Source organism: Cupressus sempervirens, chromosome 8 (genome assembly GCF_028749045.1).
Source record: "Cupressus sempervirens isolate cs-2001-9-10 chromosome 8, ASM2874904v1, whole genome shotgun sequence".
NCBI lineage: Eukaryota > Viridiplantae > Streptophyta > Pinopsida > Cupressales > Cupressaceae > Cupressus > Cupressus sempervirens.
In genome coordinates this window covers 372,757,361-372,769,575 of record NC_143125.1, presented here as the reverse complement: position 1 = coordinate 372,769,575, position 12,215 = coordinate 372,757,361, and positions in this window count along the sequence as shown.

Sequence of the window (12,215 nt, the reverse complement as noted above, 5' to 3'; positions counted from 1 at the left end):
ATGCTTGGCTTTGCATCTAAAACTATGGGATCTAAACCTTGTGCTATCAAACCTTGGCCAAATCTAGATGATCATGATATCCTCAATGTCACTAAAGAGTTTCAAGATCTATATGCACAATACAAAGAACTAGAAGAGACAAATGATCTTTCTTATCTTCATCTCTCTAAGCGCATGACAGAAATGAAGTCTAAACTTGAGAAAAGGTTAGAGGAGAAGATTGCATCATTACATAAATCTTCCTTAAGGTCTTTACATGCATGTGAGTCACCTTCTTTAAGGTCATCCTCTTCTTCTAGGTCTACATGCTCTACTTCAAGACATCAAATGTCTTTATCTTCTAGATCTAAAGACCTTTGTAGAGAACAAGCACTTGAGCCTATGCCAAAATTTCATGATGGACCTATCTTTGACGAAGATAATGATGAAGACATGAACACATGCTATTCACTTGAGAAACAACAAGAAGATCCTAGACATATTTTTGAGAGGACTTTTACTCCCTTGGAACATTCTTATGATGACATTTTGCAAACACTTATTGAAACTACGCTCATCATGTTGCCTAAGTCTAGCTCCTATGGAAATCCTTTCTTGGATGCTTATTGTGCTTATCATCAATCTAATGACCATGCTACTTTTGATTGTATAGAGCTGAAACATAAAATCCAAGATCTTATGGATAATGGAATTACTGGAACCTCTAGTGACTCATGTGTTGAGGATACTTCTCTTGAGCAAGATTATGTTGATGAACCTATGTCCAGTAGTGGCTCCATTACATCTTCCACTTCTTCCAACACTCATGCATCTCCCAACACTTCAAATATTTCTAGCATGCCTCCATCAAATAAAGAACCTAATGCTTTCCACATTGACCACGTGTATCCTCAAAGGCTGCCTCTAAAAGAAACTCAAGCTAACCTTCACTTGGCTGCAAACCTTTTCCATGCTACTAATCCTAAACATCCTCAACCTTCATGCACTACTATGCCTAATCCAATAACTACTACATTCACTCTTCATTCTCTCTTGTCCTTAGAAGTGGCTCCATGTCAAGAGGACCCTCAAAAAGAAAAAGCTATATATGTCAAGAAAGATCAAGATCAAGCACCCTTTCATCTTCAAAATTTCACCCCTCCATATCATATGTCTTTTTCATCCCCCAAGTATGATGAAGATACCACTTCCATTATCTCCCTTGAGCTTACTGAAAATTATGAGAAAAGTTCTCTTCATATGCTATCCAAAGCTACTTGTCAAGATCAAAGTATCCCCTCATGTTCTACTTCTCCACATCCACTTCAAAATTGTGCTCAAGCTTCAAGTGCTTCTATTAAAAATGTTGTTCCTATCAAAGGTACTCATGAGTCTATTTATGGCTTTGACCATGTTGCTCACTCTAAAGATGTCGATATCCCTTTTCACCATCCATTTGCATCTCCTAAGTCTATCCTTGGTCCTCATCCATTAGAGCTCAAGCCTTCAAACCTTCCATCTATATTGGGACCTTATGTTCATTCATCTCCTACATTTTCCACTCCTAGCTCTCTCATCATACCTCAAGATCAACAAAGACACTCATCCTTGATGAATTTTCACCCATCTATACATCTAAACCAGTCATATCATCCTTATTCATCCACAAATCCCAAGTCCTTTGGAAGAAAGAATAAACATAAGAATCCATTGAAAAAAGAAAGATCACTATGTCCCATCTAATCAACATGTGAATGCTAAGAAGGATAATGCACAAAAGAGACCACAAAGGTCCACTACTCAAAGAGCTAAACCAAAGAAAATATGGGTTCCTAAATCCATCATTATACAAATGCACTCTCAAGCACCCAAAGAATGAGGAAAATCTAAAGCTATGTGGATTCCCAAGTCTCTTTTAAAAGACTTCAAGATTGAAAATACTTCAAAGTTGACATTCAAGCTTCCAAAGGTTTCCATTCCATCTTCTTCCAAAAATCTTCCTAAAAATATTCCAAAGCCTTCCACTCCACTTTTTTCCAAATCTTTTCTACCACCTCATACATCTAAATCTCAAGCTATTTCATCCATGATTCCTCCATTGTTCCAATACCCTTCAAGGTGTGTGTCAATGTTAATCTTGTCCAATATTTTAGCTACCCACATGAAATCCTCTAAAGCTTACACCTCCTTTCTATACATGAACTCTTATCCTCCATATATTCTTCCTACTACCATTTCCCTTTCATCACTCTATCAACATCTTTGAGCATACCTTTCTATGGTCTTGGCTTATCATGGCTTATCTTTCCTATAGGAGCACTATCTAAATTCAAAAAGCTTGAGCTCTTTCTAAAAATAAAATAAAAATAAAAAAAATAAAAAAATGAAAAAAATTGAAAATGTGCCTTGGTGAAAACCACTTCTTGTGGCACCTTGGTAGCAAAAGTAAAGAGAAATAAATCCATCCTATGGTGAAAACTACTTCTTGTGACACCTTGGATAAGTACCATGATGAAAACATGGCAAACAGACATCATGTGTAGTTCTTCCACCATCCATCTATCCCCTCTTCTCTCTTTGATCTTGACAATGTTGAGCTATCTTTGCATATTGGCTATCTTATCCATGAGATTCTCTATTTGTGCTTTCTCATTCCCTCATAGCCTCCATCTTGAGCTTTATTTTTATTGCTCTATCCCATCGCTATCCTATCTAGTTGACCCCTTGGTCTTTATCATAATAAATGAAACATGGTTCTCATAGGTCTCTTGACATGGCTACTCTTTTGGACTGCATGCTTTCATGCTATCTTACTCATTAGCTTCCATCACTTATCTTCTATTCTATCACACTTGTTGGTTTCACCACTTATCCTACATGCTATCTTTCTCATTACTTCCATTGCTTATCCAAAACATGCTTCATATGACTATTTCACCTCTTTCCCTAGCTTGGGTACTCCTAAGGAGTCAGTCCTTGAGGATCACTTTTACTTGCTTCATACTCCTTTCTTATCCATCTCTGCTTATCCACTGGCTTGTTTCTCCATCATGTCCTATACCTTGCTAGACATTAGAAGAAAATGATGTGATCTTGCTCTAGAACTAGTGATCTTTAAAACCTTCTAAAAATTTCAAAAAATCATATATGATGCTGAAAAAATTCTAAAAATTAGAAAATGTCTTGAAAAAATGATCATCTTAGTGAAAACCTAGCAATAGGTGCTTTGATGTATCACCAAAAAAATTGAAAAGTTGAAAAATACAAAAAATTTTTAAAAAGTCCTGAAAAAATCTATCAAGTGGTGAAAACCTAGAAACAAGCACTACTTGAAACCCTTGCACCTATGTCTATCAATCTCAATCATCCATTTCACTACACATTTCCTAGCTTGGAATTGTTTCTTTTCCTTGTCTCAAGGGCATAGCTACTTAGCCTATTAGGGTATTCTTGTGCATTAGGGTTTCTTTGACAACTCACAAAATAGTGTTTCTCAACACTACCCCCACCCACCTTGACATCAAGTGTTTTTCAACACTTTTCAGATAGTTTACCTATGGTCTTCGATGTCACAATATTTCTCACTATCAGAATCAAGTCTTGAAGAAATGGTCAAGTGACTTACACACACACACACTTAAACACTTAAACGACTGAGCTATGCTGATATTTATCTACTTTGTGTACTGTCTATGATGATTTATTTACTATATGTTCCATCCCTAATAGTCTTTCAAGGATGTCATTGACTAGAAGACTAGGGGCATGGGGCATGTTTTATTGATTTCTACTTGTGGGTATACTTTGTTTGTCTATAGTGTTGTAAGCATTTATGCTTGTCCTATCCAACATTTTGACTTACAAATGTATCATCCTTGACTATTTTGCAAAACCACACTCAAGGTTTATCCTGGCGCTTATGCCGTGATACAGGTGTAATCTTGCTAAATTAAACTTAAGGAATCTAATCGCGTAGTTATCTTGACTTACATGTCTCTGATGCTTAGATTGGATTTCCACATACCTATCTGATATCGATCATATTCATATCCTCATAGTTATACTAGTGATGGTTGTATGATCTCATGATGTCCCTAATAAATGCTCAATGATGAAATTGAGAGTCTAAATGTTATGCACTTCTTGCTGGTAAACCACTTTGCATATTAGCTTGCATTTCAGGTTCATTTTCTAGATTAGTCTTGCATTCTTGCATATGGGGAGAGCTCTCTCTTCATCTTTTTGTGGACATATCAGCTAACTCCTTTCATATATTTCTTTATTTTCTTCTTCTTCATGCCTTTTCACCTTCTTAATCTTTCACTTCATCTCTTTTCTATCTTATCATCACATTATATAACGTTTTGACCTCTTAAATAATTTCAATGTCCTAGATTCATTTTCTAGATCGAAATCCAAATTCAAGTTCATCTTGATGGTCAAAATTGTCTTTTAAAATTCTACTTTCTTCTGAGCAGTTAGCTGACCTTTTGAGGTCTAATCTCTGAATCATCACTTGGGCATCTTCATTTCTTCATGTCTTAATCATTTCCATACTTCATATCTACTTCAATTCACCATTTCATGTCTAAAATCACCTTTCTACTTGTTTTGACCTAATTTTTATGATATATCTTTCAAGGTCAACTCTAGTCAAACTAGGGCATTTTATCAATTTCTTATAGTCATTCTTGGGTTCTAATCATCTATCTTTCATCTTGGACATTTCTTTATTCTAATTTTCTCATGTCTAGCCAGTTTTTGCATCCCCTTACCTCATTTCAATTTCAATCCCGAGGAGGCAGAAATACTCCATTGCTGATTGTTACAGCTATCTATTTCTTAGGAGCATTTGTTTGACCTTATCACTTACACTCGATCTATTCAATTTGCTAAGTGTTAGCATTCTTCTTGAATTCTGACATCATCTTTTCCTAGTGTTCAGTACTACCACTATCAGGCTGTATATTTAGGACTTGCTATCTTTTTCTACATTTTGTTTTTCAAAATCAGATATCTATATCTATCACCACCTACTTGGCTTTTTATTTTCTTTGACATAATGTGTTCTCAGATCAATCACGCATTAGTCAAAGAGGGGCAAATTTAATCACCTAAAAATGGTCATCTAGACTATTAGCCCCCTTCTCAGCATTTTGGCTAATTTAATTTAATCATTTATCTAGACCAAATTGCTAATAATCAATTTATTTGATTATAACCTATAGTTTGACTATGATATCCTAAGTTCATTATTTGATTAAAAGAATATGTCCCCTTTTAATTAAATAAAAGACCCCATTTTTCTAACCCACTTAAAGTGCACACATAAAGTCCTTTTTCAATTTTACAATTAAAAGAAAAGGCTTGTGAGACTTTTGTCTTATGTGACAAGTCAACTTATATTCTATTGGTTGACTTGTGTGTGCACATGGATCACTTCTCTTTTCAAATTCCACCGTTGATCATCCACCATCTTCATCTTGATCTCTACCGTCTGTACGACTTTAAAAGGGAGAGAGCTTTCCCCCTCAAAGGATCCATCTTTTGAATATTGTTATGCTACAAGTTTTCTAATAGGTATCTTTGGAGCTTTGTGGAGAACTTCTCATTTCTTGTCTAATTCTCTCATTACCATTGTACACTAGTTTAGATTCATACTTATATGCTAGTTTAGTCTATTTTGCAATAATCTATCTCACATAGCTTAATATTTGAATTGTAACACTCTCATCGATGCTTAGAATAGCTGCACTTTTCATATTCATTCTAGTTTAATCTTTAGTTGCATTGCATTCTTGAGGAACTCCTTGGGACATTTGCATTCTTGCATCTTGTCTTTGGAACCTCCCATTGCATGGTTTACTAGCAAGAAGAGTATCTCTAAGGCTCATCTGAGAGCTTTCTTATTTTTGAAATATACTCTCTTGCACTCCATGGATAGGGAGCTCTAAGTTGGCATCCAAGCATTCCAAACTCATGGAATCATTTGGATAGAAGGGTTTAGAGTGTGACACAAATCAAGTGTACAATTATCATCCTCAATTAATTAATTTTATTAATTAATTGATTCGTTATCTGCAAACCATGGAAATTCTTAATTTTCTAAGTTCCATTTTTCATCATTAAATCCATTTTCTACTAATTCTTATTTTGTGGAATAAGAGGATTTTTAATTCAAATATTCCATAAAATATTGCATCATCATGACACTTGGATGTGACACCTCGTGGATCCTTTTTTGACACTTGGCTGAGATTTGTCATAATCAAATATTATTACCTCTTACGCATGTCCCTATTTGGCTTATTCATCATACATTCTTAGCTTTAAGTGGGTTGAGGAATCTTATGACGCATCATAGATTCTCTTCCAAATTTGATGCTCATGTGTCATAGAATCTTACTTTTGGCATATTCTGTCATATGCATCATAGGAATCTCTTGCCACATCACATGTCTATGGGTGACAAATCCAATGCTCTCACCCTATATGAAAATTATAAAATGGACACCCTTCCTCTCATTTTCAGGGAGGAATGCTGAAGTTTTGAAAATCCAAATCTTTGAGTCTTTGAGTCTCTACTTCTTTGCATGTTGCATTCTTTCTCTCACATTAAATCACACTTCAAGTATTCTCATGGCTTTATCCCTATCATAGGATCTTTTCTTCAATTTTGTGTGCACTATAGGAAACTTTGGAGTTACAATCATTTGGAGAAGAAAGAAGGACATGGGAGCTACAAATGAAAAAGGGAGTTTTTGATTATGTTTGCTTTCTTTTGTTTAGTTTGGCTTTCATGGTAGACTAGTGGGTGCTAACGTATGATTATTGAGTTTTTTGATTTTTTCATAGTATGTTATGCATTTAACCCATTTTTTTGGTCCTACAGACTGAAAGAGGCAGTAATTTCAAAAATCATTAGAAATCAAGAGGAATGTCAAAGGGGAGGAGGTCCCAATAGAGAGGACCAAATATTGTTGGAATTGAAAGAAACATGATGGAGATAAATTAGATGGAGAAAAAGAGGCAAATGTGGTAAGTAACAAATCCAAAGAGGATGCTCTACTTCTATCTTTAGAAAGTGTTGATGATTCATGGGTTTTAGATTCTAGTGCTTCATTTCATGCTACACCTCATAGAGGTTATTTCATTGATTATGTCGAAGGGGATTTTGGGCTTGTTTATTTGGGGGATAATGAACTCTATCAAATTATTGGAAAGGAAAAAATTAAGATTAAGTTGTAGAATGAGAATCATTGGCTACTACATGAGGTAAGATATGTTCTAAGGTTGAGTAGGAATTTAATTTTAGTAGGGCAACTTGGTGATGAGGATTGTGTAGTTACTTTTAATGATAAAAATTGGAAGGTTTTAAAAGGTTCCCTTGTAGTAGAAAAATGTATGAAAGTAGGCACCTTATATCTTTGTATAGGTCATATTGTTCCTTCTACTTTAATTGTTTCAGAGAAAAATAAATGTTCAGGAATAATTGCTATAGTTGAGCAGGGAGAATAAATAGCTCCTATAGATTTTGATACAACACTGTGGCACAATAGACTTGGGCACATGAGTGAGAAAGGTATGAAAGTACTTTATTCAAAGAAATTTTTACCAGGTTTGAAATGTGTTAATATGGACTTTTGTGAAAGTTGTGTGTATGGAAAACAAAAGAGAGTGAGTTTTGTAAAGACTAGGAAGGAAAACAAAAAGGAGAAATTAGAGCTTATGCATACAGATGTATGGGGATCAGCTCAAGTATCTTCCCTTGGTGGCTCTAATTATTATGTTACATTTATTGATGATGCAACTAGAAAAGTATGGGTTTATTTTCTTAGACAGAAATTTGATATATTTCAAACTTTTAAGAAATAAAAATGCTTGGTTGAAAATGAGACTAGTAAGAAATTAAAATGTCTCAGATTTGATAATGGTGGTGAATATTGTAGTCATGAATTTGAAGATTATTGCTCCACTAATGGTATTCATATACAAAAAACTATTCTAAGGACACCATAGGAAAATGGATTGGCTAAAAGCATGAACATGACTATAATGGAGTGCGCAAGAAGCATGAGGTTGCATGTTGGGTTTCCCTTATACATGTGGTTAGAGGCTATCAATATTATTTTATATTTGATTAATAGAGGTCCCTCTACTCCTTTGGGTTGTGGTATTCTAGAGGAAGCATGGACTGGTAAGAAGGTGAGTTATTCTTTTCTCAAGGCCTTTTGTTGTAAAGCTTTTGCTTATATAGATTCTAAAAATAGAACCAAGTTGGAAGCTAAGTCAAAGAAATTTGTATTTTTTGGATATAGCATTAATGAATTTGGTTATAGGCTTTGATATTTTGAAACTCATAAAATTGTAAGAAGCAGTGATGTCATATTCAATGAGAAAGTGTTGTACAAAGATCTGTTGTAGCAACTTGAGAAGAAAAAAGATGATTATGTAGTGCTAGATGATACTCCAAAAGCTAATGTTCCAACCATTCCTCATGATGTGCAATAATTGCAACAAAAAATACAACACACACTAGTGAATGTTAGATGATCAACAAGGCAAATTAGAGTTCCAGAAAGATTCTCTCCCTCTTTGTATTCAATTTTACTTACTGATGTTGGTGAACCTAAATGTTATGATGAAGCTATGTAGGTGGCTACTAAAATTCAATGGGAGTCTGCGATGAAAGTAGAAATGGACTCTTTGATGAAAAATAAGAGTTAGAATTTATGTAAATTTCCTGTAGGTAAAAAGGCTTCATAGAATAAGTGGGTTTATAGGTCAAAAGAAGAGGATGGAGGTAAGAAAAGATTTAAAGGCAGGTTAGTTGTGAAAGGATTTGTGTTGCAAAAAGGCATTGATTTTAATGAGATATTATCTCATTTTGTTAAGATGACTTCTATCTATACTATTTTAAGTATTGTGGCTACTGAAGATTTACATTTAGAGTAGCTTGATGTTAAAACAACTTTCCTTCATGGTGATTTGGATGAAGAGATATATATGGCTTATCCACAGGGTTTTGAGGTCAAAGGTAAGGAGTACTTAGTGTGAAAATTGAAAAATAGTTTATATGGCTCGAAACAAGCACCTCGGCATTGGTATCTAAAATTTGACAATTTTATTGCATGAGCATGGATATCGTAGGTGTCATTCAAATCATTGTGTTTATTTTAAGAGGTTGAATGATGATAGCTACATTATTTTATGTTTATATGTTGATGATATGCTTGCAGACGGGTCTACCATGGATCATATTAAGGGGCTAAAAAGCTAGTTAGCACATGCATTTTCTATGAAAGATTTGGGGGTAGCAAAACAAATCCTTAGTATGAAGATTTCTAGAGATAGGAAGAACAAAACATTGACACTATCTTAGGCTAATTATGTGGAGAAGGTTTTGCAACATTTCTCTATGGAGAATACTAAAGCTATCAGTACACCTTTACTTGGTCATTTGAAGTTAACTAAAGAGATGTGTCCTAAGACACAAGAAGAGGAGGATAAGATGTCCAAGGTACCCTATTCTTTAGTTTTAGGAAGCTTGATGTATGCTATGGCATACTAGGCCAGATATTGCACATGCAGTGGGAGTTGTTAGCAGGTATATAAGTCATCCAGGTATTGAGCATTGGAATGTAGTCAAATGGATTCTCAGATATTTGAGGGGAACATCCAATAAGTTTTTACACTTTGGGGGTTCTACTATTGATTTATAGGGCTATGTTGACTCAGATTTGGTAGGGGATATTGATACTAGGTAGAGTACTATAGGCTATGTATTTATTATTGGTGGGGTAGCCATGAGCTGGGTTTTTAGGTTACAAAAGGTTAATGCTTTATCCAGCATAGAGGTGGAGTATGTAGCTACTATAGAGGCAACCAAGGAGATAATATGGCTTCATTTCTTCTTGGAAGATTTGGGACACCCTTAGAAGGATCATTATTTGTTTACCAATAGTCAAAATTCCATTCATCTTGCAAAGAATTCAGCTCTGCATCCAAAGACCAAACACATACAATTGCGATACCATTTCATTTGATCAATTTTGGAGGATGGATAGTTAAAGCTAGAGAAGATATATACAATTGAAAATCCAATAGATATGTTGACAAAGGTAGTAACAAGGGAGAAGGTGAACTCCTCTTCAACTTTGGTTGGTCTCCTAGACTAAACATGAATAAAATAATAGCAGAGTCCAGGGTGGTTTGATCTAGTGGGAGCCTCATGGAGTAGCGACAGCTACAGGATCAGTCTCCAAATGAGAGATTTTTGTGTAGTGTGGAGCCTAATCAGTCCCCAAGTGGGAGATTGTTAGATTATGGTGACTGATTAGGAAAGTACTGTACACAATTTTTTGGGCTAAGATGTAATTATTAATTATAACCCTAAAATGGTAAAAATACTTGAATAAAAGAGCTTAGGGTTAGGAATTTTTTTATAGTGTGATGAAAAATTAGTTCTTGAAGCAATATTGAGCTATAGGGAATTACAGATTGTAATCAGGTTATAATCATTGGATCATAATAATATCAGAGTTGCTATTTGGTGGATGTAGCCCAGGGATTGGGTGAATGACGTTAAATCTTGGTATCTTGTGTTCTTTTTTGTGTGATCTATTATTTTTTATTATTGGTTATATTTGCATGTAATTGTTATTTATATCTGTGGTTTAATCCTAATAGCATGAGGCAAGTTGCATGTGATCAAGGGTGGTGTTTGAAAGTGGGAGTGATCCATGTGCACAAGCATTTCCACCAATCATGATGAAGAGTTGACTTTTGTCCCCCATGTGAGACAAAAATGTCTTTTCTTTTCTTTTTAAATAAGGGAAATGCTTTTGTGTGTGCAACTTAGGATAAGAGATGAGTAGGTAATTTTATTTAATTAAAATGGGGACATGTTCTTTATATTAAATATGAACTTAGGATAAAGTGGTCAAACTATAGGATAAAATCACATAAATGAATTTTTGGAGATTTGATCAAGGATAAGCATTAGATAAATTATGCAAAAATGCTAGAAAGTGGGTTCATAATCTAGATGACCATTTTTGGGTTATTACATTTTCCCCTCTTTGATTAATGTGTGATCGGTTTGGGAACACATTACATCACAAAATGAATCCAAGATGATAGAGAGATCTGACTCTAAAGACTGGAGCATAGAGAGATAGTAGATCCTAAATGAAGAGTCTATTAGCATCAATAGTGAACATTTGGAGAGAGAAAAGACAATATTAGTACCTTAAAAAATCACTAATATGTGAAGAGAAGAAAATAGATAGATCAAGACAAAATAGATAGTTGTAGCAGAAAGCAATTTGCAACAATGATAGAATATTCTTGCCTCCTTGGGATGGAAATCAAAATGAGATAGAAGAGATGTAGAAATAACCTAGATTTGATCAAATCTAAATAAATAAAGTTTCATGATGATAGATAAGAGATTAAGACAAAAGAGTGACCACCAAGCAATGAAGATATGCCACGATTTTACTAATTTTGACCAAGAAAGATAAAGCATAAGAATTTAGTCAAAGAAAGAAGAAAAATGAAATGAGATGAAATAGAAATGAAAGTCAAAGAGTGGAAGAGAGTAGAAATGATGAAGAAATGATTAAGAAATGAAGAAATCATGATTTTCCCAACGATATACAAAGATTAAGCCTCAATAGGTTAGCCAACTATATAGAAGAATGAAAAAAATTGACTAGCAAGATGAACCTAAATTTGGATTTTGACCTCAAAAATGTCAAAAGTAGAAAAGATAGATCAAAAGAATACATGAGATGGTAAGATGGAAAAGAAGAGAGAAATAAGAAAGAAGAGATAAGATAAGATCAAAAAGATGCAAGAGAAGGATGAACGTGGTTAGCTGACAAATCCATGAAAGATAAAGAAGAGAGCTCTCACAACATGTAAAATGCAAATCTAAGCTAGAATGAACCCTAAAATGAAAGCTAGTGTGAAAAGGTGCAATTGCAAGGGTTACATAAGTAAGTCCTAGTTTTTATCATTGAGCCTTATTAGGGACATTAGAAGATCATACAATCATCACTAGTATGACTATGAGGATATGAATATGATCTATATCAGATAGAAATGTGGGAACCCAACCTATGCATTAAAAGACATATAGGTCAAGATGACTATGTAGTTAGATTCTCTAAGTTTAGTATAGAAAGATTACACCTATATCAAGGCATGAGTGCTAGGATAACCCCCGAGTG